At 42.4% G+C, this 21866-nt stretch overlaps 1 protein-coding gene and 1 long non-coding RNA gene across 9 annotated transcripts in view; one reads left to right on the top strand and one right to left on the bottom strand.

The window, feature by feature from the left end:
* Nucleotides 1-21866, bottom strand: part of LOC126988690 (uncharacterized) — a 67253-nt gene that overhangs the window by 13993 nt on the left and 31394 nt on the right. For 2 of the 7 annotated variants that reach the window (XR_007742450.1, XR_007742449.1), the window contains exon 2: nucleotides 5338-5462. The exons of 2 other annotated variants lie outside the window; for them this stretch is intronic. This is a non-coding gene — a long non-coding RNA (uncharacterized LOC126988690). Of the gene's footprint in view, nucleotides 1-3059; nucleotides 3198-5337; nucleotides 5463-7304; nucleotides 7955-21866 lie in introns of those variants that run through there. 3 more of the 7 variants (XR_007742455.1, XR_007742454.1, XR_007742451.1) reach the window with 2 other exon arrangements.
* Nucleotides 3179-21866, top strand: part of LOC126988689 (uncharacterized) — a 35640-nt gene continuing 16952 nt past the window's right edge. The window contains exons 1-2 of one of the 2 annotated variants that reach the window (XM_050847050.1): nucleotides 3179-3314; nucleotides 9624-9802. The gene's annotated coding sequence lies outside the window, so the exon portion shown is untranslated. Of the gene's footprint in view, nucleotides 3315-9623; nucleotides 9803-11705; nucleotides 11969-21866 lie in introns of those variants that run through there. The other variant, XM_050847049.1, reaches the window with a different exon arrangement.

Raw genomic sequence — 21866 nt, 5'->3', positions numbered from 1 at the left:
AGGATGGTGCAATGCTGTGCAGCAAAGGAGGTATCACAATGGGAAGAGAAGTGATGATGTTGCGTTACTCTTGATAATACTTTATTTACATACATTGCCGATTAATAACATTAATTGAAATATATTTAGTAATACGAGTACAATTCCTTTTCCAGTGGCCAGCCATTATGGAGAGGTTTTTAAAGACACCATCTGAAACTTCCACCAACAAATGGAAACGCTCAATTAATCCATCATTCCTCGACAAAAAATTCACAATACTGTTGTAAATGTTGAAGTAAAAATAAACACTTGGGATATAAATAAATAAATAAATAAATATATATATATATATATATATATATATATATATATATATATATATATATATATATATATATATATATATATATATATATATATATATATATATATATATATATATATATATATATATATATATATATATATATATATATATATATATATATATATATATATATATATATATATATATATATATATATATACACACACAGACACACACACTTGGGGTCGCACTGAACAGTTGAAAGTGCTGAATGGGGTCGTGCTAGGAAAAGCTTGGGAACCCCTGATCTAACCTAATATGACCTAACTCAACCTAACCTAACTATATCTAACCTAATATAACCTAACTCAACCTCACCTAACTATATCTAACCTAACATAACCTAACTCAACCCAACCCAATATAACCTAACCTAACTATATTTACCCTAGTATAATCTAACCTCACCTAGCTATAATACAATCTTACTCAACCTAACTTAACTATATACGTATAACCCAATATATCCTAACCTAACTATTTATAATCTAACGTAACTGAAACAGACATAACCTTATCATATATAACCTAACATAACCTAACTATATCTAACCTAATCCGACGTAACTTTACTATACATAACCTAACCTACTAACCTAACTTGACCTGACTTAACCTAACTATATCTAACCTAAACTAACCTTACCTGACCCCTAGATGTCATAATGCGATGTGCTGGACTGTGCTCATAAACTTTACACATTAAAATTTGTAGGTTTCTTCAGTTTACAGGAAGCTAATAGTCACTGCACTGCATTCAGAGAAATAAAATCCACCACATAATGTCAGAATTAACTTCACCCTTCAGTAATATTTCTAGACCAGTCACTAGGGAAGTTAGCTCTAATTGGCTAAATATGAATGGTATAGTGGTAAATTCAACATAATTAACTTCTTATGGCATGGTAGTGATTGATGATGAAATCTGCAACAGCTGTGTTGTGCCACGTTATCTAGACTGAAGCTCTCAACAAGTTGTCCTTGCCTTGGAACAATTCAAGTACCTTAAGGACAGGTACTGAACCTACTTTTTGTATTCTCAGTTGGCCCTTGATAGATCCCTCATCAATAAGATAAAAAGTTCCCCAAAATACTTTAATTATTTATATTAGAAGCAAAAACTTAATGCTCATTCTGTGGGTCCTCTTAGACTAGCTAAAGGTTATGTAACCACTGACTGTGAGGAATGGCAGACATTCACTAGAAAAAATTCTTGTTTATATTACCCATGAATTAAATACCCGCTCTCTCCTATCAACTGCCTGACTCTTCTGTCACTAACATAACTATTTCCTTTGAAGTGGTAAGGCAAAGACTATCTTCTCTAGACATTAATTCTATCATGGGTCATGATGGTTTTCATTGCTGTCTTTGCAGTCCCTCATCCCTCTATTAAAAACACCTAACTTACAGGGCTTATATGTTAACAAACACAGATAACTGTTTATATCACTAATTATTGTTTTTCAAGTATTAGAATAATGAATGAAGAGGTAATAAGTTAATATTTTAGCAGCGATAAGTTAGTGCCGTCACTATGCCAGGGGCCACTTTTGCGGCACTTTGGTGGAAATAGCTTCCTATTTTGGCAAAGACAGGTACAACAGTATTGGGGCAGTTATTCGGGTAATGATTCAGAATAAGTTTATGCATAACTGCATTGCCATGTACTATTTTTTTACAGTATTGTGCAGGTGGCGGCTCTGTACAAACGGACACCCTCACCGATGCTGAGGAGGCCAAGGGGCAGGTGCTGGACCCTGCAGTTGTAGCGGGTGTGGGATCTGGTTTAGAATCAGATCCTCGTCCAACACCTTCTGTGTCCGCAGGTAAATTATGTTATGAAATATACTTCATGCTAATCTTTGTATTTGGTAACCTACGTAACATTAGTCTTTGTGACAAGTGCTACCAACTTGATATAGTTCACCATAAAAAATTCAATAATGCAGTGAAGAACCTTGAAATGTTTGTCGTTGAGTGCTGGGAATCGAACTCAGGCCTTCATAATAGTAGTCAGCAGGGCAGCAACACAACTGAGCCAGTGATGAGCTACAAAGTCACTATGCCGGGGGCCACTTCTGCGGCACTTGCCGTAACACCCCAGCCCACACTGTGGACTCCTTATGAAGGGAAGGTGACCCCACTCATCGGTTGCTCTAAAGGTATGGGTTCGATTTCCCATAACTCATTGTTGTATATCTTGATTTTTTAACACATTCATTTGTTTTATTTGGTATAGATTATTGTTTTATTGTTTTGGCCACCAACTCTTGATTTCCAGAGAAACTTAATTATGAAATAAACTTCCGCCTTCAGTGGTTCAGTGCAACACACAAGATTTGAAAATCAACTTGACCTTTTCACCTTCATGTTTGCTAAGGCAGAAATTGCAAAGCTTTTATATAGTTTCAATTGGGTTTAAGGAGACCACCATTCTGCATAGAGTCTGTGTGGTCTGAACATATATATCTTAAGTTGAGCAGACATATTAGTTTAGGTTTCCCTAAAATTCCTCGCTACTCATAATCAAAGCACAAAATAAGATATCACACCATGTTGAATTACTCTTATCATCATGATTTTTTACGTACAGCTTCTGCAGACACAGAAGTGTGTAATCTTCCTTTCGGAGGATTCTTTGACACCCGCACCTCTGCAAGGCCCATCACAGCCCCCTCCTCACCATCCCCGCCCTACTACTACTCACCGGCTGGCCCCTCAATTGGCACCTGTTCACTGTGCCCCAGAAACTCTATCTCCCCCTGATGTAGGCGCGGCACCTGCTCACGCTTCCACCAGCAGGCAGAGGAGGGTTAACCCACCAGTTGGGCCCAAAATGGTGGAAGTTCAAGAAGACATCCTTCTTGAAGTGAGGAGGCTGAGTGGTGCTATGGATAAGGTGGCTGCAGCCTTGGAAAAAATTGCAGTTACCTTGTCAAAATAAGGTGACAGGTCCAATTAGGTAGGTTTTTATTAACTAGGTTTCTTTAGTTAGAAACAAAACAGAATTACCATTTTTTTATTTTGCCTTTGTGGCATAACATGAATTATACAATAGTCCACTCTGTTAAGGTGGATCCCTAGATCTTACCTTAGTGTATTAAGACACTGCTGACTGGCTGTTGGCAGGGAGGGTATCTGACAATTTTGGCTCCAAAACACTATCCTATGATCAAGAAATATTAGTATTCCTTTACTTAGCTCATCTGATATAGATAAGTTTGTTTTGTTGAAAACATTGGAATAAGCAGTGATTCCACAACTATTAACACAACTTTCCATCCTCAATTGTTAATAATTATGGTGAGTAGAAGTCAGAGAACAACATTTAATGATTATTATACTTTCATCCTTTATCAACATTTCCAGCCATTGTGGATTCACAGCTGAAGTGAACGGACTATAGCTATAAAAACATTCTAAATCAATCAGTCAAAGTGTCTGCCCTTCCATTTCTCAAGTATTAATATTCCTTTTGAATAAAAAAGTCTTTCCTTTTGTTAATGCAGCAATTATTTTGCACACATACGTGTGCAGAAAAACACCAATACAGTAAAACTCCAATCATCCGAAAATCCCAGTGGTATGAATTTGTAGTTTGTATATTTTAAAGTGACTTAGAAGAAATGCTAAAATGAAAAACATTACAAAAAAATACATAGAAGTATCAAAGGTGCCGAGCCGTGGGTACAAGAGACAGGAGACTCAGGCGAGGTGTGAATTAAGTCTACGTGTTGCCCTAATGTACAGGTGTCATCTATAATCTCTCTCTCTCTCTCTCTCTCTCTCTCTCTCTCTCTCTCTCTCTCTCTCTCTCTCTCTCTCTCTCTCTCTCTCTCTCTCTCTCTCTCTCTCTATATATATATATATATATATATGTGTGTGTGTGTGTGTGTGTGTGTGTGTGCAGAACGTATGGTGCAGTTGCTGTTCTGTATAGTGTCAGAATGTTTAGGTGAGGTCAGGTTGTTTTGGGTGAGGAGACAGCATGAGGAACAGTGCTGACAGTAACGCCACCACCCTCAGAGCAAAACAAGCCAGGAGGTTGTTTAGGGTGGAGACAGCATGAGGAATGTTGCTGATGACGACACCACCGCCCTGAGAGCCACCAGCGAGAGAGAAGGACAAACCGGGCGTCTGAAATGGCAGGGCTTCTGTTTTAAGTGCTTGGGCTTTGTGGCGACTCACACTTTTCGCTGAGATGTATATACATGCAAGTTTGTATAATATATTTTTAACTGTCTTTTATGTACACGTAGGTTAGAATTATAATATACAAACTTACATGTATATACAGTTTCAGTGAAATGAGTGAGGAGTCACCACAAACCCTGAGCACCCAAAACAGAAACCCTGCAACCTGTCTCCCGGTTTGTTCTTCTCTCTCACTGGTGGCTCTCAGGGCGGTGGTGTCGTCATCAGCAACATTCATCATGCTGTCTCCACCCTAAACAACCTGACCTTGTCCAAACATTGTGACACTAAACAGAGCAGCAATTGCACCATATATTACATACACCTCAGTATACATGATGCCTGCATATTTGTACCTTACATACCATCACCATACGAGTTATGAGAAGGCAAAGTATGCATGTAAGCTATTGCATAATATTTGTGTCAGTAGAAGAATTCAGTTAAATGAGCCTTTAGTAGAGATTGAAAACATGGAAAATGATGCCTACAGAGGAAATGAAGACACAGGGCAGGCTCGACGAAGGGGTCCGATTTAGTGTCTTTTCATAGACAGTGTTGTTGGTTGGCTCAGACCCCTTCGTCGAGCCTGCCCTGTGTCTTCATTTCCTCTGTAGGCATCATTTTCCATGTTTTCAATCTCTACTAAAGGTTCATTTAATTGAATTCTTCCACTGACACAAATATTAAGCAATTGCTTTACATGCAATTGCAATTTTGGCACACTTGACTGGGTCATACTGAAGGCTGCCACCTGACCCATGCAAGCAACGGAACCGAGATTCAAATACCGCAAAAGTCTGTTCCACCACAACACGTGTCCTAGAGTGGCTGCAGTTATAGGCACGATGAGCATCAGTTGTTGGTTGGCTCACTGGTGTCATTAGGAAGGGCTCCAGAGGATAACCAGAATCACCTGCAAGGATCAGAATATAAACTAATTTTTCATCTAATGTCATCTTTGCAATGGTTGTTTTTGTTAAGGGAAAGTTAACCAGCTTCTTAATGCTTTCATCCCTTAAGCTGGTGAATTCTGGAACAGCCTTTCTCTGTTTGTATATCTTCCTCTCTACTACTTAAGCTCTTTCAAGAGGGTAGTATTAAGACACTCTTATCTACAATGGGACCATACGCTACAGCTGCGTGTGGCCTCAAAGCTCATTTACAGCACATTAGCCCTTGAGCCTGTGGTGAGAAGGATCCCATTACTTCCGAGGCACTGTTCTAGGGTGACATCCAGTTTACATCAGTTTACCTTCCCCAATCTTCCTCAGGTACCCATTTGTCATCCAGCCCAAAAGCAAGGATGAACAGCCACTGCACCTTAAAGGATCCCTCCACAGACACCTCCTCAGCCCTTCCCTTAGGACCATCCAGCAGACCACCAACATGGCTAGCCACTCTGCCCAGCACCACAGTCTTTTAACATCTACCTTTTACTTCCTACTGGAAGTATGCCAACATGCAGCCTGTGCCTAAGAGGGGTGACCGTTCCAATCCTTCAGACTACAAAAGACCCTCCCAACAGAAACTACACGATTCCAGGATGGAGGCTGCAGAACGCTCAATTTCATACCTTACTATCACTTCCAATTAAGGCAAGAAGAACTTTGTCCTTCAACGCCTCAAAAACTCAATTTCTTAACCCGTCAACTTGACACAATCTTCCAAACACTTATCCCCTATTTTTCAATAACACTCAGCTGTCACCTCCTACAATAAACATCCTCAGTCTATCCTTAACTCAAAATCTCAACTGGAAACTTCACATCTCCTCTCTTACTTAATCAGCTTCCTTGAGGTTGGGCTTTCTGTATCGTCTCTGCTAGTTCTTTTTATCCTCCCAAATGATATCTATATACAGGGGCCTTGTCTGCCCTATTATGGAGTATACATCTCATAATGTTCTTTACTCTTTATCTCTTTCCATTCCACAAAAAAATATGAGCGGCCATTAAAAATATAACATATACTACATTTCCATTGCTCTAAAAAATATGAGTGGCCATTTTATAAAAACAGAACATATACTACCCTGTCTTTTATTCTTATGACACCCAATCCATTCCTTGTTGTTTGTTCCCCTTATTTTTCCCTAATGAAATAGGTTGTCCTATTTACTGCATAAAAATTATATTTGCTAGTAAATACACTTCAGAGGCACCTATATATATGAATAAATTTTGTAAGCATTACAAAAAACAAAGTTTAAAAGGCTTAACATTGAGGAAACTTATTAGATTCTGGACAAGCATGAGCGTGGAAGTTGGAAAGCACTTGGTAGATAGCAAAATTGTTCTAAAAGGGTCAGAATACATGCTGTGACTGTGAATGGACAGCATTTCCATAACCTATTTGTAACTACTCATCCATATTAATCCCTCGATAGGATAACCAGGATAATGCATCTGACAAGTCAAGAAGATACCAAAGGCAAACATTAACATACAGGTTAAGTTGGGAGCACATGCTATTAGCTTCGAATGGTAACGATACTCATCTCCATACCATTAGCCCTTCAGCCTGTGGTGGGTAACAATCCATTAACTTGGGACACAGGCCCAGTGCAGCATCCAGGTTACCAGTTTACCTTCCCCAGGCAACAATTTACCAATCATCCAAAAAAGAAGGATTTGAACTTGGGCACACAGTTGTGAAAATGTATACTAACCACAGCACCATGGAGGCCCATTAACTTATGCTGTTTTTCTTACAGCTGCTAAATTTTACAATATACAACAAAGGTTAAGGTAATTACCAAGAAGTAGTGAGTCTCCGTACTGGCCCTCCACAAACTGTTGCTGCAGAACACTCTGACGCCATATGTAGGAGTCATGAACGCTCCCAGGATAGCTTGCACAGAAGCTGATGATCCTCATCTTTGAGTCTGCCACAACTTGTACATTAAGGCTGTACTTCCTCTTCCTGTTCAGATAAACAACTGCATTTGCAGGTGCTTTGATGGGTATATGAGTGCAGTCTATAGCCCCTATGACAGAAGGGAATCCACTGAGGCCATAAAAATCTTGCTTGATAGCATGAGCTCCTGCAGATCTTGGGGCATATTTATTTCTCATTTTGCTTTGTTCAACAGAGCCTCAGTAACATCATTCAATATTCTTGATATTGATGACTGACTGATACCAGCTACATCACCCATCACATTCTGAAATGTCCCACTGGCAAAAAAACGCAGGGCAACCAAGATCTGTGTGTGGACTGGAATTGCTCTTGTCCTGCCTGTGGGCCTGTGGATATGTGGTCCAATCTCCTCACACAGCTGAAGGATTTCATGGCGGGGCAGCCTATAATAGTGTAGGAGATCATCGCTGACCTCTAAAGGATTGAGACGGTCTCTGAAAACTCTTTCCCGTCGTAGCCTGTCATGTTCCAGTACCCAGAGCAGCGCCATTTCACCTTCAAAAAAAGAATTTATATAGGGTAATAATCTCATATGCTAGAATTTGATTATTTTTGTTCCAGTTACTTAAAAAAAGTCCAGCGATCAGCTAACATAATTATATAGAACCTAAGTAAATACCTACTTATCATCAAACGTTCCATCCAGATCTAAAACGGTGTCTCCATTTCTTCGGATGAAATGTCACGGTAGCTTGTCAAGCAACAGGTCTCTTGCTCCCTACTTCCTACTGACATTCTGGTAAAATGTTTTACAAAATTGTTTCCAACTTGGCAATATCAACATAGTCCATAGGTGATAAATACCACAGTGCATTATATTTTGCTTGGGTTAGGAGTCCTGAACACCCAAACTAACCTAATATTATCCGATAAAACTAACAGCTGAAAATATAATTATCCCCAGGATTACCTTACCCCTTGGCCCCTGCATTCCAAATTCTCTCTCCATTATTGCTTTGTTAAATATCATTTTACCAGCATATCAATAACACTTGTTAGAGGGACACAGAACACCCCCTAAAAAAAAATTTCACTAAATATACAACACGCATGTGCTCTGACCATTATTTTATTCATCTATTGGAAATATTGGATGTGTAAATGAAGTGAATGATTTCTACACATTTGTTAATATTTGTTTACATGTAAGTAAGAACTCAGTATGTAGAGCTATGTCGACTAACATCTGAACAACCAAAGTCAGAGTGCGAGATGGGAGAAGCCTCCCCACCACAGGAGTGTCCAAGGGTGGCCGAGAATAGGTTAGTTTAATTAATGTGAGGCTTGAGAGGCTGATTATAATTATAGCTGGAAAAACTGCCTTCATGATCATGGTATCTCCTCTCAAACTAATTATGTCCAGCTAGACATCTATATATTTCAAAACACAATTACAATAATCAATGAATATGACTGTGAGACATACTGCTAAACAACAACAGGTAATGATATAGTCCCATGATTTGACTGATTACTCTTCATCAACAGAGTTCCAAGTACACTCTTCCCACAAGTCTTATAAATTGCATTTCTTTTCATATGCTAACTATTTGCTTTGAGTCTTTAACGTTATAGATTAAAATCATGGTAATTCAAGTAAAAAAAAAACACTTTTGATTCGTGCCCAGCTGACCCGCTAATGTGCCGTTCATTTTGATTTACTCAGCGGTATTTACACGGCTGTACTCACTCATGTTTGTCACTTCCATTCACTACTAGGCATGTCAGTCGGATATTTGCGTATAAAACCAAGGAATATTATAAATAGTGTGAAAACTGAGGATAACTCATCACCGCTGCGGCTACGCGTCACTCACTTCGTCTTTTTCACGTCTCTCTCCACTTATTTCCGTCACTATTATACGTTTTCATACGCCTGCAACTACCGAGGTTATCGCATTGCGTTGTCATGTTCAGGAACCACCGATACAAGCAGTCAGACGGAAAAATAAAGCTGAGGCGGCAGTGTTTACCCGCCATACCACGCCTGCGGCAACTCGCTCACGGGTCTCGGAGCTGCGGTAACTTTTGGCCTTACCGGAGGTGCGGTAAGTGGTTGATGAATGCGCATTTACCGGGTGGGCGGAGATACCGTGAAGCTTACCAGCCACAGGTCCGGTAAATGGTATGATTGATTGATGGTTTATTGTTGCAGGTAAACAGAATCCCGCCCCAGGGAGACAGCAGGATCTCGCCGAGGCGCCAAAACAACAAGCTCGGGGCGCCCCTCGCAATTTCCCTTAAGTATACATCCAAGATCTACGTCCATATATAGGCGAACCTAACATCACCATTGCCGATCCAGGATTCAGGACGTTTCCTAAGTCAAAGGAGGTAACGTTATATAATTGTATTTCGTAAAGAATCCTTATAACCCAAAACTAACTAAAATTATGAGTATTCTTTTACTTGAACACAACATTGAATAAAGAACAGAACAATAATATGTAAATGCGTATAGCCACCGTTGCCAGATATTCGTACTCAGAGCCAAGGTCCTTAGATCTTGCTCAGAGCATAGTATTTACCGGTTTCTGACGCCTAACTATTCCCAAGAAACATCAGGATCTAACTCTTTTAACGATAACTATAAATTAGTTTCGTTATTGGAGCCCAGAAGACAGCTATAGTTTGGGGGTAGGAAGTCGGGAAATATAATCGGCTGAGTACGACAATCTGGCAACGTTGGCCTGTAGCCTCGATGCCCAAGGCAGCAGCGCCCGCCATATTGCGGGTATCGATACTTTAAATTGCATATTTTTACTGCGCAAAGCAGGTGATGTCACTTACTGTGACTTCGTCAGCTTTCATATTTATCTATTTGTGCATATTTCATGGTGGCAAAACTTACAATACTAGTTTCATTTTTACTAGTGACACGAATTTGTGATTGTTCATCACAATAGAATTTCAGTCTGATAAGTGAATCAGACACCACAGAAATATTGCCAGTGTGTGTAGGAATGAATACAACGATAAGCACATACTTTGATTCAACTCAAGGACGTCTCGTGATCATTAATAAATATAAACAAAATATCCGGATAGACTACTCTTTAGCCCGTTACCTTCAATGGCCTCCAAAAAAAGTCCCTCCGCCAAGTTTGTACCCAACATTTGGTGATGTTAGGTGCGCCTATTTGCCCTTCACAGGCGCGACATGCCCTACAGGGCGAGACTACATATATAGCAAGTATCTAAGTGTGTATAGAAGTATCTGAGTGTGAAAAAAACAATTAAGAATTAAGGACCTATAATTGAAGCGATACATTAAAGCAGTAAAGGTCAAAAGAAGAACATCAGTTCGAATTATCTTCGATCAGCCGTGAACGTTTGACGGCTATAGTGAACCTACAAGATATTTTCAATCTCCGCTGAAACATCTCGCTTTTATGGAAGGATTTTGCTCTATAGACTCATATACTCATATTTCCTTATCGGGAAACATGTTATATGAGGCATTTTATTGACATATGAAGAATTAAGGATACTGATAGTCTTCTACCTCTCAAATTCCGCCGCCATGTTGCCTCTCTTTCTATCTTCTATCGATATTTCCACGCTGACTGCTCTTCTGAACTTGCTAACTACATGCCTCCCCCCCTCCCGCGGCCTCGCTGCACACGACTTTCTACTCTTGCTCATCCCTATACTGTCCAAACCCCTTATGCAAGAGTCAACCAGCATCTTCACTCTTTCATCCCTCACGCTGGTAAACTCTGGAACAATCTTCCTTCATCTGTATTTCCTCCTGCCTACGACTTGAACTCTTTCAAGAGGAGGGTATCAGGACACCTCTCCTCCCGAAATTGACCTCTCTTTTTGGACACTCCTTTGACCTCTATTCAGGAGCAGCGAGTAGCGGGCTTTTTTTCTTTTTTTTCTTTTCTTTACGCCCTTGAATTGTCTCCTTAGTTATATATAAAAAATAAAGCGTCACACGTATACGTAGCCTACACCTCCGAGGCTGCTGCTGTAATTAACTTACTTGCAACGAGAAACAGCCTCGATCGGCAACATCGTTTTTTCTGTTTTCTGGATCACGATGTAAGTGCAGAGGGATGTATCTCAGATATCAAGCTCCCACGAAAGCCTTAATTGTTTAATACGTGAGTGAGCTTAATTGCAAGGAGACGGCCCCAGAGGTTAAATTCGCATCCCGTCATCCAGCCATCATATGTTACTGTTATCTCAAGGTCGCCGTGGTTACGTTTAGGCTTAGCTTACCTTCGTCAGTATCTCTTAAGGCCTGGTGGAGAGTAGACACACTCATCTTTTTCCCTCGTATGGCCGAACTAGCGAGTGTGGGATCAAGAGCTAGGACAACGTGAACGCGTGCAGTAGGAGGATACATGAAATAACGCCGAGCAGGGAGGGGACAGCGGGGAAACGTGAGGAAAGGTCCCTTGATAGAGAGAGTCCCGACATAGGCGACCTTGTGTATAAGGCTGCTGGGTGCCATTTTTGGCCCTTCGAGCACCGCGCCGACTTTGAACTGAGGTAATAAAAACATAATTTTACCTATTTTGGAAGCGGATTCGGCTGCTTTTTAATGTAACAATGCCTTGCTGACTAGCCTTCGGCTGTAGCAACATACCACAGAGGGGATACAAATTGTATAATAATATACAAAATGTATAATAATATACAAAGTGTATAATAATATACAAAGTGTATAATAATATACAAAGTGTATAATAATATACAAAGTGTATAATGATATACAAAGTGTATAATAATATACAAAGTGTATAATAATATACAAAGTGTATAATGATATACAAAGTGTATAATAATATACAAAGTGTATAATAATATACAAAGTGTATAATAATATACAAAGTGTATAATAATATACATAAGTGTATAATAATAACTCTTCGCTCAAACTTTCTGTAAGAACTCCACCCTGGACGATTCTGGGCATATTCCTCCTACTCATCCCCCCTCCGACTCCTTTATGGCTGTTATTAAGACTCTTCCAAATGATGTTTTCTATGCCCTCTCTGGCCTCAACTCTCAGAAGGCTTATGGACCTGATGGAGTGCCTCATATTGTCCTTAAAAACTGTGCTTCTGTGCTGGCACCCTGCCTGGTCAAACTCTTTCGTCTCTGCCTATCAACATCTATCTTTCCTTCCTGCTGGAAGTATGCCTGAAATGCCAGAATTTTTCTCATTACAACACTCACACACGGCCTCTGCGTGTAACGAAACACACGAGAAATTAATCCAGACAAGGAAAGGTTTGCCGGCGCCGGGAATCGAACCCGCGACCATGCAGCATAACGGGAGAGCCACTCCTTTACCAGTCGGCCAAAGAGGTACCCCCTTGGCTAAGTGGGTTATGGGAGGCTCGCCCATCAGGCAAGTCGTATCACTACACGGCTCCCCATTCCTATTTAGATTAATTTCTGTGTGTTGAGTTCCCGTTTTCTATGAACTTCGGAGAGCATGGGCCATCACTCTACCTGTTACCCTCTCGGGGTGACACAACAGAACCACAGGAGAGGATGCCCACCGCTTTTGCCACCAGTGAAATGCCTGAATTTTTTCTCTTTACAACATTCCCACACGGCCTCTGCGTGTAACGAAACACACGAGAAATTAATCCAGACAAGGAAACGTTTGCCGGCGCCGGGGATCGAACCCGCGACCAGCGTAACGGGAGAGCCACTCCTTTACCAGTCGGCCAAAGGAGTACCCCTTGGCTAAGTGGGTTATGGGAGGCTCGCCCATCAGGCAAGTTGTGTCACTACATGCCTTTGTACAGCCTGTGCCTAAGAAGGGTGACCGTTCCAATCCCTCAAACTACCGCCCTATAGCTTTACTTTCCTGTCTATCTAAAGCTTTTGAATTAATCCTTAACCGGAAGATTCAAAAGCACCTTTCCACTCCTAACCTTCTATCTGATCGCCAGTATGGATTCCGCAAGGGGCGTTCTACTGGCGATCTTCTTGCTCTCTTAACTGACTCTCGGTCATCCTTTCTTAACCGTTTCGGTGAAACTTTCTCTGTTGCGCTAGACATATCGAAAGCCTTCGATAGAGTCTGGCACCAGTCTTTGCTTTCTAAACTGCCCTCTTTCGGATTCTATCCCTCTCTCTGTTCCTTTATCTCCAGTTTCCTTTCCGGCCGTTTTATCTCTGCGGTGGTAGACGGTCACTGCTCTTCCCCTAAACCTATCAACAGTGGTGTTCCACAGCGCTCTGTCCTATCACCCACTCTCCTCCTGTTATTCATCAATGATCTTCTTTCCATAACAAACTGTCCTGTCCACTCATACGCCGACGACTCCACTCTGCATTATTCAACTTCTTTCAATAGACCCTCTCAACAGGAATTACACGAATCCAGACTGGAGGCTGCAGAACGCTTAACCTCAGACCTTGCTATCATTTCCGATTGGGGCAGAACGAACCTTGTGTCCTTCAATGCCTCAAAAACTCAATTTCTCCACCTATCAACTCGACACAATCTTCCAAACACCTATCCCCTATTCTTCGACAACACTCAGCTGTCACCGTCTTCAACACTAAACATCGTCGGTCTATCCTTAACTCAAAATCTCATCTGGAAACTTCATATCTCCTCTCTCGCTAAATCAGCTTCCTCGAGGTTGGGCGTTCTGTATCGTCTCCGCCAGTTCTTCTCCCCCGCGCAGTTGCTATCCATATAGAGGTTTTGCAGTGACGTCACGAAATAGCGTCGTCTGCACCTTGTGCGCCGTCTGCAAACCCGCTGGTGGTCACCTCCCTAGCAGAGTGAGCAGGCGGACCACGTGTGCCTAATCCCCAAGTCACTACCCGCAGGCAAATGGCAGGACCTTCAGCATCATTTGTGTTAAGTGATTACGCGAGATCGCTTGAGGATGCTGCGAAGCTAAGATACATCGAAAAAATCAGTGGTTTTGGAGGAGACTGGTAGACTGGCTGTCTAACTGGCTGGCTGTCTGGTTGACTGGTGGGTTGACTGGTGGCCTGGTGGGTTGATTGGCTGGCTGATTGGTAAACTGACTGTCTGTCTAACTGACCGACTGGTTGACTGGATGACTGACTAGGTGGTTGACTGACTGGCTGATTGGTTGGCTGGCTGGCTGGTTGACTGGCTGATTGATTGGTTGGCTGACTGTCTGGCTGGTCGGTTGACTGGCTGTCCCTCTGCCTGGCCGATCTCCTGTTGCTGACCAGTGGTGCCCAGGTAGGTAGCACAGGCAGGCAAACAGGTGAGGGCAAGTGACGACAGGTGAGGGCAGGTGACGGCAAGTCACCTTACACTACGCACTCTTGGTCACTTCCCTGCGTACACTTATATACTTCACCCAGCACTGAGCTCTGTCCCTCTGTGCACTTTGCCTCCTTTCCTATTTTCTTCCCCTGCTTGAACGCCGCCATGCGTGTTTATCTCCGCCAGCTCATGTAAATCTCGTTCCAGAGTAATCCCCAATAAGCTAGGGGACCCGGGGCAATACCTAAATGAGTGTTACCTCATGTAATAATCTGATCAGTCTTGCCTGTAATATTTACCCCTGACAAAATGAGCACTGCAGAGTCGAGAAGAAGCAGACGGCCGCCAGTTTTCCCTCCTCACAGCTGCTATCCACTTCCCCCGCTCTTCTGGATTCGCTGTAAATCTATAAAATGACACAACATCTCTCCCGTGTCGGTTAGAACATCCAACCGCACAGCATATGTATCCCATGACGAACACACAGAGCACTTGTGCAGCCGCCACAAGGATTTGGTTTGATAAGTGACCACCGCTACTGACCACCAAGATGGCCGTGCAGGCCCGCGCCACCCCCGCACCCCCACTAATGACGTCGGCTGCAAAACCTCTATACAGGGGCCTTGTCCGCCCTCGTATGGAGTATGCATCTCACGTGTGGGGAGGCTCCACTCACACAGCTCTTCTGGACAGAGTGGAGTCTAAGGCTCTTCGTCTCGTCAGCTCTCCTCCTTCTACTGATAGTCTTCTACCTCTTAAATTCCACCGCGATGTTGCCTCTCTTTCTATCTTCTATCGATATTTCCACGCTGACTGCTCTTCTGAACTTGCTAACTGCATGCCTCCCCCCCTCCCGCGGCTCCGCTGCACACGACTTTCTACTCATGCTCATCCTTATATTGTCCAAACCCCTTATGCTAGAGTTAACCAGCATCTTCACTCTTTCATCCCTCACGCTGGTAAACTCAGGAACAATCTTCCTTCATCTGTATTTCCTCCTGCCTACGACTTGAACTCTTTCAAAAGGAGGGTATCAGGAGGCCTCTCCTCCCGAAATTGACCTTTCTTTCGGCCACCTCTTTTGATTCTTTTTTGGGGAGCAGCGAGTAGCAGGCTTTTTTTTTTTTTTTTTTTTGTGTGTGTGTGTGTGTGTGTGTGTGTGTGTGTGTGTGTGTGTGTGTGTGTGTGTGTGTGTGTGTGTGTGTGTGTGTGTGTGTGTGTGTGTGTGTGTGACCTTGAGCTGTCTCCTTTGTTGTAAAAAAAAAAAAAAAAAAAAAAAAAACTGCCAGTGTGTGTGTCTTGCTGTCATAACCGCCTTCCCTTTGTACTGTGTATGGAAATCATTGTGAGAGAGGCACAACTACAAGGACTGAAACAATCGTTCACATCAGGTCCAGACATCGAAGCTGATGAGGGAAGCTGTGGCCCTTTCCTTATGGCCAAAATTATTGGATGTGATCTCTCCCACAGGGCTCTAGCTGTTATTACAGATTCACAATGGATATTTCACACTCATCAAGGCCACAGCTAGACTGGACGTGTTACAAGAGTTTAATGAACAGAAGCTAGCTTTTGTTGAGCCATACCTGTCTTGGTAAAACTCTAGAATCACACCTAACTCACTAAAAGTTAAGACATTATTTGTTTAAATTGTATTTGCTAATCATTACTCTGGTAACCGTTTCCATCATTATTACTCGTTTATGAGATTTTAAAATGCGGGGAAATATTACTATTTCAGCGGTGATAGGTTAGGTTACTATTTGCTCATGTGAAGGGTCTTCAGCTAGAAACTCTTCTAGGTTGGGTTATAAGTGCATCTTTATTTAATAGCCTAATATATAAGGTTGCAGTCTTCATTTTCATGGGTACCAATGTCATTATAATATGTTGAAGACATGTGCATTTTCCTACAGTTTTCTCGATCTAAACCTAGCTATTTTGACCCTCAAGCAAAATTAAACACGTTTACATGGCCTTAGTGTTTTACTGTATTATTTCTTTTAATCAACAAGTATGTAAATTAAATTAAATGTTATTGAATTATAATCATTGATGACTTATCTTCACAATACCTTGGAATCGCACGGAACATTTATTGCAGCAATTGTGTGTGTGTGTGTGTGTGTGTGTGTGTGTGTGTGTGTGTGTGTGTGTGTGTGTGTGTGTACTGTGTGTGTGTATGTGTGTGTGTGTGTGTGTGTGTGTGTTAACACAATAAAGAGAGCAGCACGGCGAGTAATGGAATCAGGGTCCCCTCCACCCCCAGATAATCAGTTTACAGTAATTTTCTCTCCATGTGTAAAAGTTTACTGCAAGCAGGTAATGGAAAGGAAGCAAAGTGCTTTTGCATTAATGGAGCTTGGGTAGTGTGTCAGCCACGTGGCCCTTGACAAGTATATCAAGGCTCATGACGTTCAGGAGGCAGCGTCCCTCCCTGCAGGCAAGGGTCAGGCGATGAAGGGATATGTAGGTAATAGAAAGACTGATCCCTAACTGCTGCTGATAATGTTTTACAGCGATAAGTGTTGTTAAATCCATCCATCACAGCAGCAACACTCAAAGAGAAGCACCCAAACTTGTGTGAAGTACCATAGCTGGGCGTTATCGCGATAAGTTTTCGCGATACTTTATCGCTGATAACAAAATCAGGTTATCGGCCATCCGCTACTTATTTAAATATATATCGGTATCTTCGTTACTTTTGTAACCAAACTAGCGATAATCGCTACTTTTTTCCGCCTCTCAGAAAAAAAAACCACGTTGTCTCCTCCCTACTGCGCATGCGTGGCCCGGGCGCCCGGTGTTATATGAAAAAACTTCGGGGTATGAAATTATCTTCGGTGAAGAGATTTCATACTTTGATCATCAACATTAAAACACTAGGTTATTTTTTTATGTTAGACTCAAAAATCAATATATCAAAGAGAAAAATCATCTACCTCTGCCCAAAAAATTATTATTCACTGCCTAAAATTTGATATTCCATATTCGTTTGTGAGCATGCCATGGTATTGAAGGCACCCGGCATTGTATTATTTGGTGTCCCATCGTCAAAAGCTGGCGCTTTTGTTTACAAACACTGGTCTCTCGTGAACTACGCATGTTCAGACCAGTAAGCGTAGCCCTGTACAGTTTCACAAAGCTTTTTAACACATTAAGAGTAGTAGCTGGAAGGCTGAATCAGACATACAGTACCACCATACTCGCTGTTTCTAGAACGACACTCTGCACATATAAATAGCTACAACTCGTACAGAGCGTCGTTCTAGAAACAGCGGGGATGGTGGTAGTGTTACTGTGTCTGATTCAGCCTTCCGGCAACTCTTAATTACGGTTAAAAAGCTTTGTGAGACTGTACAGGTCTACGCTTGCTGGTCTGAGCAGGCACAGTTCACGAGAGACCAGTGTTTGTAAACAAAAGCGTTGACGGTGGGGACGCCAAATAACACCAAGGCCAAGAGAATACAAGGGCCCGTACCAAGAGTCGTGAAGCTCGAGCCGCGTACCTTACCTTCGACAATGTAGTCACGACCTCAGACCGTGCCTTCAATCCTTACCACAAGTCGCTCGGGAAGGTAAATGCACATACACACACTGCAACCTTCTTTTCACCTACCAGATCTAATGCACGCACACACATACAAACACACAGTGCTATTCATGGAGGTATAACACCTCCATGGTGCTATTACAGCCATAATATTGTTACACCCCCCCCCTACCACACACCATACACGGGCAGGCAGGCGGCGTGACCCCCAGAACAACCACACGGGCACCAGTCACTCACAGCGGCCCACACAGAACACCGAGGGGAGGAGGGAAAGAGGCAGGCACCAAGGATACACGTCCAACACTAATTCTAGTTTAATGACAGGTTCCTCTCACAGTACAGCAACTCTCAAGGGCACAGAACAGTTAATCAGGCACAGTACAGGGGCACGGCAGACACGCACACCGGAAGCACACAGCTCGCGAGCGGAGCAGCTCAACACACTCTCTAAGCCCAGACACGCGTCTCCACAACAGCCCCTCAGCCACCCTTGCTCGCAACAGCCGACTCAGCACTTCCTGCCCGGCGGCCGGTGGCCCCGGGCTCCCCTCTGTCTCTTGTCCCAACAAGTAGAGTTGCACCATGCTGAGCTAACATTGCATCATGCTACAATTTCATCACATTACACATACAATCATTCACATACAGCATATTCGTAACAATATTGTCCGTTTCATTCCGTCTGTCCACTCGTGAACGTAGATGTGGCACCTGCGCATTGTGAGTTTGTGATTGCGTGAAGATCATTTGAATGTTTGTGTAAACAAAAAATCCTCAAACCATCGTATATGAACCGCAAACAGAAGATTTGCATCGATAATATACCATACAAGAACACGATGAAACAACTTGTATATCAAACAGTATAGTTTGATCACACTCGAACGATCTATAGCCTTTCAGACACTCATATTTCATCTTATTAAGGGATATAAAGTGACATACGACTCTGCAAGTGTCTATACATAAGGGATTTTGATGTTGCATGTATAAATAACATGGGTAGCCTATAGTCCGGCAAATCTCAAGCGGCGGCTCTGACGTAGACACCCCGCTAGACCCTGTTGCCACGTCTCCAACTGACCTCGCACACCGTGCCTCTCACACCCTTCTCTCTCTCTCTCTCTCTCTCTCTCTCTCTCTCTCTCTCTCTCTCTCTCTCTCTGTGTGTGTCTCTCTCTCTCTCTCTCTCTCTCTCTCTCTCTCTCTCTCTCTCTCTCTCTCTCTCTCTCTCTCTCTCTTTGTGTGTGTGTGTGTGTGTGTGTCTGCGCGCGCGAGAAAAGTGGGGGTGTACTCTCATTCGGGGGATATGGTGCACGACAGTGCATAATAATAATAATAATAATAATAATAATAATAATAATAATAATAATAATAATAATAATAATAATAATAATAATAATAGTAATAATAATAATAATAATAATAATAATAATGAACCTCCAAAAAAACGCACCAAGACTCTTTACCCCTTGGGTGGCGTGGAAATAAGGTCAAAGTGTAATATTTTAATGTTCTTAGCGACCACTCCTTCCCCACTCCCTGGCCGTCCCCAGCGGAACCTCACCATTCACCTGGATGACTCACATCAGAATTTGCTTAACGGTCCTGGCATTCCATATACAGGTACAGTCTCCATATTTTATCATAATTATGCCATATGGCTGACATCGTATGGCAGATGGCAGACACACACTAAAAAATGGCAGAAATGCGATAATTAAAGCAGGTAGAGCAACTGACAACTGCGGTGTGTTGGGTTGACTTGAGCTGACAACGCTGCGGTGGCTGTCTACGTCAGAGCCGCCACTTAAGATTTGCCTGACTAGAGCATCGCATTCAACAGTTATTTATTATTTCATGTTTTTTTCCCATTATTAATCGTTATTTACATGCAGTAAATTATTAAGATACCCTTTGTTTGCACTGTCAGAGCCAGATGTCTTAACTGAAATGCGAAAGAATTTGAAAAACCATAGATCGTTGGAGAATGTGAGACACGAAGGTTCTCGCCTGCTGGCAGGCTGGCTGGTTTCTCTGTGCTTTGAAGGCGCGTGCTGTTGTTGTAAACAAGACAAACATATTCACTGCAACTATAATATACGACTTACCAATTAGGGAAAATATTTTCTCAGGTTGTTTTAACTGAACTGTAACTATTTGCCACGCCAAATTTCGAAAATAAACATATTTTTCCTCGAAGGTCTGAGGGAAGACACGGGGTAGACCTTGCCTTCCCTTCGTCTTTCCCGCAGTCCTTCGTTCCAAAAATGCTAGTGACTATAGGTACGCACCGTCCTTCCCTTCGATCTTCGTCGCTAGACCTTCGTGACTCTTGGTACGGGCCAAGGTCTTCTCAACCTCATACGTACCAGCGGCTAGATTCACAAAGGCTTAGTGCGTAGTTTTGGGCCCTTAGTGCGTAGTTTTGAGAACATTGCGATACACAAAGCTCGCGCGGTAATGACTACCAACTAATCGATGACGTCACGGGTTAGCGCGCGGATTCACAAAGCCTTACCGCGCTCTGTGTGACGCTAAATTTGTTGTTAAATAACTACTGCCTCGGGGGTGTAGTAAACGCTAACAATATTATTATATTTACGTATAAATGCTTATAAATCGCGTTTTTCAACTTGAAATATAACTTTGCGAGTAGAGGAAGCCCATTTCTTTATAAAATGATGAGATATACACACTTTGAGAGGTATATGATAAGTGTGGGCGGTATGGCAACACCCGGCCAGGGTATTGCCAGACCTCCTTCCTCCTTCATCTTCCTACCTCCTCATCCATTCGATCATCCATCCATCTCTACATTTGTCCCTCCGTGGAATCATGGACCTTTGTCGGGTGACAGCCCATGAGTTGGGCTGCAGATATGGCAAAACAGTCTTAACTTTTCCTCGTTCCTTCCTTTCGTCCTTGTCTGCCTCGGTATATATATGTGCCACATTATTTTTAATTTGCTCTCTTCCTGCCTCAATCTCCTCCTTATCTTCTTTTTCTTCCCCTTAAGCATGTTCTTAGATAACAAGACATCGAACAGCAGAGTTACCTTGACGTAAATGTGCAGCAAACAACGAAATAATTGTTCCTAGATTATGATTTAGTGCAGTTTGCCTTAAAAGAAAGAAAATGGGAAAAGAGGACGGGTTCTTTTGAACCAGCAGCTGGAGGGGCCTCCCTAGGATTGGCTGACGGTTTTGTGAACATGCTTGTGATTCGCTGCAAGGGCAATGACGTCATCAACCAATCAGTGGCCTCGCTGACTTAGCGCGACTCTAACTACCGTCTAAAGTTTGCTTTGTGATTCTGACGCTAACGTCGGTCGCTAAATCAATAGTGCGTAGCTATGTTAGTTCGTAGTTAGTGAGTATGTTTGTGAATTCCAGCCTAGAATTCTTCTCTTCTGCGCAGTGACGTCATCCGCAGACACTCACGGCCGTACCATTAGGCAGCCTCTAAACCTTCCTCTTCCTCTTCCCTTATACGGTGCCCCCTTTCTGCGGGATACTATAAGGTGATCTCGATCCCTTCCTCCGCTAGGGCTTCTTCCGAGTTGGGTTGGTAGCCTCTGTAATCATCTCTACACGGAAATCTTGATAATTGAAACA

The sequence above is a fragment of the Eriocheir sinensis genome, chromosome 70 (assembly GCF_024679095.1).
Source record: "Eriocheir sinensis breed Jianghai 21 chromosome 70, ASM2467909v1, whole genome shotgun sequence".
NCBI classification, from domain to species: domain Eukaryota; kingdom Metazoa; phylum Arthropoda; class Malacostraca; order Decapoda; family Varunidae; genus Eriocheir; species Eriocheir sinensis.
This window is presented reverse-complemented; position numbering and strand designations above follow the sequence as displayed.